This window comes from Myxocyprinus asiaticus, chromosome 4, assembly GCF_019703515.2.
Source record: "Myxocyprinus asiaticus isolate MX2 ecotype Aquarium Trade chromosome 4, UBuf_Myxa_2, whole genome shotgun sequence".
NCBI lineage: Eukaryota > Metazoa > Chordata > Actinopteri > Cypriniformes > Catostomidae > Myxocyprinus > Myxocyprinus asiaticus.
The window spans coordinates 46613714-46621837 of NC_059347.1; positions in this window are offsets into that span (position 1 = coordinate 46613714).

Here is an 8124-nt window from a genome sequence, read left to right on the forward strand (position 1 = left end):
TTACAGTTAGTACAGCTGCTGCTGTTGTTGTGATGTGGCCATTTTCATGGATGCATTTGCCGTTTTTTTAGCTGACGGAAGTGACGTTTCAAATGCACAGTGTGTGTTGCCGCGAGTTTTAGCACGTTAGCCAAACTCCTTATATCTCAAATAACGTACATATTCACACAGTGTGGGGTGATGGTACAACATTCAACTCACATTTGCATGGTGCTGTCTTCACAGGAGTTTTGGTATGTGCCACATTCACCATTTACAACTATTGTTTTGCAAGGTCAGCATCGCAGCCCCTTCCGCTATGTAGTCCAAGCCGTGGCTATTGAGTGCATAAAGTGTCCGATTTTTTTTGGTTGAAGAACTACAACGTATTGGTACTCGTGGTACAATTTTGTTTGTTGCATTTCCAGTGTAAACATACTACTCACTTTAAAAATGGCGTTGAATAGTGCAGAAGTGTGCAGTTGTTTGTTGGTGTGTAGGGGTGGGTTTTTCCGATTAATCGCGATCTTCATTTGATCGATCTCGATACTGATTCTTTAAATTTAACTTGAAATCACTCGCATTTGCAACCAAATTTTGCACTGTGCGACTAAAGTGAATATATTTGGCAACTGTCTGGTAAATTTACATTTCACTCAACAGTAATTGTGTCGTTTAGTCGTGAAGTGTTCAGCAGCGAGATCCTTTCACAGCGTGTTGAGAGTAAAAGTTGTTCCATGTAATGTATGTTCAAGGATGAGATCCACGCAACCCATTTATCATTGATTATGGTCTCTTTTAATATCCTTTCTGTTCTTTACAGTCAGTTGTTGATCAAAAACAACTACAAAAAAACATTTAATTCTAATCATGCATCGCACAGATAAGGTAAAGCTATTTCAGTCCTCTCTAGTTAACATGCGCTCATTTAAAGGCGCTGTTTACAGAAATGCCGTTTTTTGTTAAAGAGACCGTACCGGTTTTAGCACGTGTTCAACAAATCAATGTAAATACTTGTAAATAGTACAAATTATGCAATTTAACAATATGTAACAAATATAATATATGAAATATAATATCTTATTTATTGATTGAATACATTTATTTGTTCATTTTTAAAAAGCCAAAATGTGACCAAAATGATGAAAAAGTAATAAAATATCATTAGTAAAATTTATATTTTCCTAATGTACTTATTTAAAAGGTCCCCTGTATAATTAACAGCATTAGCTGGTAGAGAATTTATTTTATATTTAAGCAAAAGGGAAATTATATCTGAAATAAACCCATGTGAAGCGATATTTATTCTAATTGAAATCGGAATCGAATTGAATCAGGAAATCTGTATCAATACCCAGCCCTAATGGTGTGTTTTTGCAGGCTCTTGTTACTATGGGCAATGCTTTGAGATAGAGTGAAGAAGTGAACTGCTCAGTGCTGCTGCCTCTCTGACAGAGCAGAATACTCATTCCCTCTCTCTCTCTCTCTCTCTCTCTCTCTCTCTCTCTCTCTCACACACACACACTTCCAATTTAAATTAGTTTTATGATGACTGTGGCTCCCTCTGTGAGGGGTTAAACTGGAATTTTGGAGATGGTAGAATGTCAAGAACTTTTGGTGAGCCCAGCCTGATCTCATGTTGAACTCTTAATAATTCGTACGAGTTAACTAGACAGCAAAATCATAAGGATCACCTTTTATTTAAAAAAAAATCAACCAACCTACCGACACAATTAAAATCAATAAACTCCTAAGTCTAACTCCTAGCCCAAAACCCTAACCTAAACCTAACCAAGATTTACATTTTGAATCTGTAAATAAGAGACCACAGCATATCTGCACTTTTATCCTTTGCCGTTCCTCTCACTTATACATGTGTCTGTACTATTAAACGATAAGTGGTCTGCCCATGAAAAAAAAAAAAGTTTCTTCACCTGCTAGAGCCAAAATATGTGTAGAGATGGAAGGTATAGTGCTGTAAAGTACCGGTCAAATAACGACAAATGCATCCCTGTACCACCAAACCATATGCCATCAATATATGTTTTTGCAGTTTATTTTAATTGTATTTTTAATTCTGAATAAAATAATGATCAATCAAAAATGTATATACACATATTTACAGATATATTTACAAATAACACTGGGGATGTATTTCGGGAAAGGAACATTTGGTTCCTTTTTATTTTGTGATTTCACTAGAATGGAGGGCAGCCCACAGATGAATGACAGAGAAGTGGAGCATACGTCTGAGGAGTGTGTGCTGGAGTTACATTCCATGCATGCCCTAGAGAACACTAGAAGTCACTCCAGGCAAATATGTCTCTATCATGGTCCACCACTCACTAGAGGGAACAATAATACTGTACTTAAAGGAATAGTTCACCCAAAAATTTGCTGATAATTTACTCACCCTCAGGCCATCCAAGATGTATCTGAGTTTCTTTCTTCATCAAAAAAGAATTTAAGACTTTTATGATTTCATTTCAGGCCTCCTCCTCTAAAAAATGTAAGTGAATGTACTCCATTTTTTTGATGGTATAAAATGCATATTTAGGGTGCATCAAAATAATCCACACGACTCCAGTCGACAAATAAAGTTCTTCTGAATGCAAACGATTAATGATTTTTAGAAACAAAACGATACTTATATACTTTTTAATTACAAATGTTCGCTTCTGTACATCTCTGTGACGTGCGCTCATGAGAGGGATGACGTAAGCTGGTTGATAAGGTCACGCGTCACGTGGAGGAGGAGTCAGGAAGCGCGTCATTGTTTACAATAGAAACTTGTGCTGTTCACAAACCAAAACAGTCCAAAACAATTTCAAAACAATATAAAAAATAAATCAAATAAAAAAACATTTCCAAATAATAATAATTAAAAAAAACAGTGTAAACAATGACGTGTGGGTCGTGTGGATTATTTTGATACACCCTAAATATGCATTTTGGACCGTCAAAAAATGGAGTACATTCACTTGCATTGTTTAGAGGAGGAGGCCTGAAATGAAATTTTCATTTTTGGGTGAACTATTCCTTTAATTAACTTTAAAGCAACTTTTTTTTGAGCAAGTACACTTGCCCAGATTTCTGTTTTTGTTTAAAGAAAAGGAGGGACAAGTCAAAATTAAATTGTGTGGTAATCAACATTATGCGTTATTACATAAAAATAAAAAAAAAAGGCATTTGTAGGTTTGCAAGAATGAGTTCATCATTCAACCTGCTTTTGTCTAAAATCACCCAACACTAACCTTTCTAATCAGCCATTTAATAACCTACCAAACCATTTTAATATTTGATATGATAGAGGCTGTATTAATTTATCAAACTTTGTTTTGTATTTAAATGGCCCTTTAGCTAGTGCTCTGATGTTTTTGGTGTAATGACTGTTGTGACCTCTATAATTAAAGAACCATCAATCTATCTTGTGTGCAGCAGCAACAACATAACATAAATAATTAACTTCTATATTCCAAACTTTCATTCGATTTCATTAATATTAACCACTCAAATAATCCCTACAGTCTCGCAAAACACAGAGAGAGGGAGACACAGACAAACTGAATGATCGACACTGATAGAAAGATTGTAAACTGCAACAAGAGTTAAAGTACTGATTCTTTGCTGGCACACTTACAAAATACACAAACATGCACACACACATACGCACATAAGTCTGTTGGATAATTAAGTTTTACTTTCCAGATAAGTTTGGCAAGAACTGTAACAAAGAACCTGTATAGTGAACATTATCTTTGGCATCATTATTTCATAGATGCTCCACTTAACCACGCCTATATGACATCAGCATGACATCACTAATTCAACATTAGCCAGTGATGTTTGTTATCCGTTTAATTTTTGGGAGATGGCACTAAGGGCCTACAGCTCCTCCTGGCCTTTCTATAAACATGGGAACAAAACAACACCAAAAAATAAAAATAACTTAAGTCATAATCCATGACATCATTGGCGAATTTGACAGTGCAATGTTAAAACAGAGTACATTTCAAACAAAACAAGAGAAATTCATTTAAACATTTTATAAAAATGACTACTATATTGTGTTGATTTTCTGTGCAACAATGGTGAATTATCAATATCTTTTATGCATGTACACAAACATACATATTAAGTGCTATTTATTACTAAAGGTGGCGCTGTTGTTTCAGTGATTTGCATTTGACATTGCTTTTTGATGAAGAAACAACATGGAAGTAAACTATAGCAAGTGTAACACATGAACAGTGTGATTTGGCTATTGTCATTTGGGTGTACTACTGAAATGATGTAAGTTGTGCGTCTATTTACACTCAAAATACATATATGTAGCTTCTGTATATCTTATTTTGTTTTGTGTTCAATATGTGTTTGATAGCCAAAATATATCAGAATAGATTCTATTCTATAATTTTATAATTGTCTTGAAAATGCTACACTATCTGAGCATTTTTTAAATCCATTTGTGATAGATATACGTGCCAGGTCTTTAAAGACCTGAGTATGTAATTATGTTTGGTGAAATACCTATGCATTTAAGGGTTGATGATTGTCAAATTGTACAAATCTTTTTTGCCTGAGAAAAATAATTTATGGGTGATTTACAGACATTATTTGTTATTTTTAATAAGAAGATCAACAACATATTAAACTTTATACTTTTATTAGGCAAATGCTATATTCACAAAGGTCTTCCATAAGGCTTTTTGTAATGAGCTTGTGTCTTTAATACAGTCGCTTAAATTAACCTAGAATAGAATAAGCATGACTATTGTTAAATATTCTGAATCTGTTTTTGGCATTGTATAAATGTTTTTTTGTTTTTTAAATTATTATTATTTTCTTATTCTTCTCTTTGGAGATACTTATGATAGTTGCCTGTTATTATATTGTTTCTTTGCTTATGTTTAGTAAAACAATCTTGAAACAAATATATATATATCTATATCTATATCTATATCTATATATATATATATATATATATATATATATATATAATTTTTTTTATTTATTTTTTTTATTTATGTAAAATTACACTCCCACTTACAAACATTCCTCTTCATTTTTTTTTTTTTTGTGTGTGTGCAAACAAGCACACTTGTGAGAAAAAGCATATAGCTGCTTGGAAATAGTAATGCTGGGAAATTTATCACATTAGAAAATGAATATCTGTCTGCTAATATTAGCCATACATTTAAAGCCCAATTCAAACCATAAAACCGAAGTCCAAATCAGAATCTTAACCAATGAGCCACAGATTGGGAGAGCAAACTGTCGACTATCCCACAATAAATAGTTGCCTCCACACCCACTCCCATCACACACAACTAACACAACTGTTGCAGAAGTCCGAAGAAACACCCTCTCCCCAAAACACACAAACACTGAAACATAAACTGATAACGTAAGCATTTTAATTTTATTCAGTTTTTAAAAAACTTCTTTCTTCTAAGTCAGTTTAGCCCCCTTTTTAGTCCTGTTTTCAAATATTGGAAATTAAATTGTTAATAATTGAAATATGTCCTTTTAATAACTATAAAATTACCACATTTTTACTTTGTACAGAATAATTTTTTTTTTTTTTGTGTGTGTGCAAACTGCAAAGACCAACCACACACTGTTCCAATTTGGTTTTCCAGGTCTGATGATACTTTGAAACTTCCTTCTAAACTCTAGTTTTGAAGCCAACTTAAACAGGTTCTCCTGAAGTATTTCCATATATTTTGTATCACCAATTCTTCCTTCTACTTTTACCAGATGCCTGCCTAGTCTACCAGCCACCACTATACTTCATTGTATGCCATTTTGTAGATCCTTTGAAAGACAGGGTCCTCTCTAACCACAAAATCTTTTCCCACATCGGATCTGGGTCACTATTTATTTATTTATTTTTTTGGCAAACTCCAGACATGCTTTCACATGGTGCAGTTTGAGCAATGGCTTCTTTTGTGCAACCCTCCCTTACAGGGAGCTCTGCAGAGCTGTTGATATGGTTGACTGGTGCACCTGGTTGATTGTTGCACTCTGTTCTCAGCTACTGTTCTCGGGGGCATCTGACAAGTTTTCTTGCATGCTCAGACAGTTTTGAAAGTCAGTTTATCTAGGCAGTGTTTGGATGGCTTGATGTTGCTTCCAACTGTTGTTGGTTTGCTTTACATGTTATTCAAAAAGTCTCTTTCTGTCAAAGTAAGTGCAAAGTGGACCAGACCTTATGTCATTAGGCAAAAGCCTGGCTACGCGAGACTAGCTCTTGCTTTGAAGTTTCCAAATCCAAGATGATATCTGGACAAAGAGTGGTCTCTGCTCTTGTGTTTGGAAATTTGAGCTGCCTTCCTAGATCCAACTTCAACCGCCAGTGGTGATGAATCTGCCTTGCCCCAACATTAAAGATCATTTACAACATTTACAACATTTACAGATTTCCATTTCAGTGCTGATAGATTAGATTTTCAGTTTGACTCCTACAGAAATCTGGAGTTCAGTGAATTGCTCAAATACGCAGTGGCGATAGAGCAGAATTTTCAGAATCTGTCAGCCATAAACTGAACGTGTGAAAATGCCCTAATCTTTAACCACTATGCTACCACCTACCCACCAAACAGATGAACTGTAATGGAATTAAGCCCAGCCTGGACAGGAATAGTTTTAACCTGAAAAGACTCTGGTGTTCTAAGCAGAGGTAAGAATAGGACTAACCTACAAACCTGGATAACTAAACACCATGCTCACAAAGAAACAAGACCCCACTCAAACCCGAGGGATGAAAATAGCATGGATTAAAAGATGTTTTAACCTGAAATACTCATTTGTGCGTGACCACAGGCATATACAGTGGCGTCAAAAGTGGCTTCAGAGACCACTAGCTAAAATGCTTCTATTTTCCACTTTCCTAATTTTAAACAATTTTTTCATTACAAAATTATATAATCTGCACTACAACTTGATTAAAATTATGAATTGAAAAAAATTAACATGATTTTCTGAAGTTCTTAGTATTTAGTGAGTGCTCATTTTTCTTTAATGACAGCATGCTCGTGAGCTGACATAGACTCTACAAATTTATACAAAACCTGATGATCCATGTTAAACCACGAGTTGAGAATAAAGCATACATATGATTGGTGACCTAAAAATAGCACAGAATCTTAAATACTTCTTATTTATTTCACATGTTTATTTTTTAAATTTTAAAACTTTCAAAGGTTTAAATTAGATTTGGATCCCGGATAATGTGTGGTCTCAGATATTCACTATATGTGCATGCATAGACATCCATACACTTCCATATGCACAGTTACACATATTTTTTTTCAGTGTACTTTAATAAGTGACGTATAGGGATGGGAATCGTTAGGAATTTAAAAATTCCGGTTCCAATAGAGCGCAACAGTCTGGTTCCAGAAGTAAAAATCCCATTAATTTATCCCATATACAAATTTAATTTCAATGTTAACTTATAAACCTTTAAAAACAGACCTACTGTAAGCTACGAGGTTGTTCACCAATGGTATATGCTTCCATCGAAGCCATCCATCTGCGTTATTTCAACTTCATTGTTTAAAAATCATGTTTGATAGCAGAATTCATGGTAAACAATTACATTACCCATAGTACATCAGAGAAAGATCCACCAATCAGAGAACCGTGGCCAAGGAAATCTGTGAAACGTTACTCGGAGCGACCGCGCGCTCCCATGACGCACTGTGAATGACGTAATCGAGTCGGTCTCCCTTCACCCTTAAACTACTTATATATTTGTACATATGGGAATATTTTGCAATAAACATAAAATATATAGTTTCTATACTTATCATCAACAACCCAAAATCAATACTTTTATATATTTCTATCATTTTTTATTAAATGACATCATTCGCAATGCTTCATGGGCAGTGTTGGGGGTAACACGATAAAAGTAATGCGTGTTACATAATCAGATTACATTTTCAAGTAACGAGTAAAGTAATGCAACATTTTTTTATTTTAGACCATAATATCTGAGTTACTTTTTAAATAAAGTAACGCGTTGCTTTTGTACACCTCTACTGTCTCTATTGTGAGAAATCAGGAGTAAAAGTGTGCAAACTTCGTAGAGGAGATGTAGTGCATGATGGGCATTGTAGTTCTATAGAGTGTGAGGCC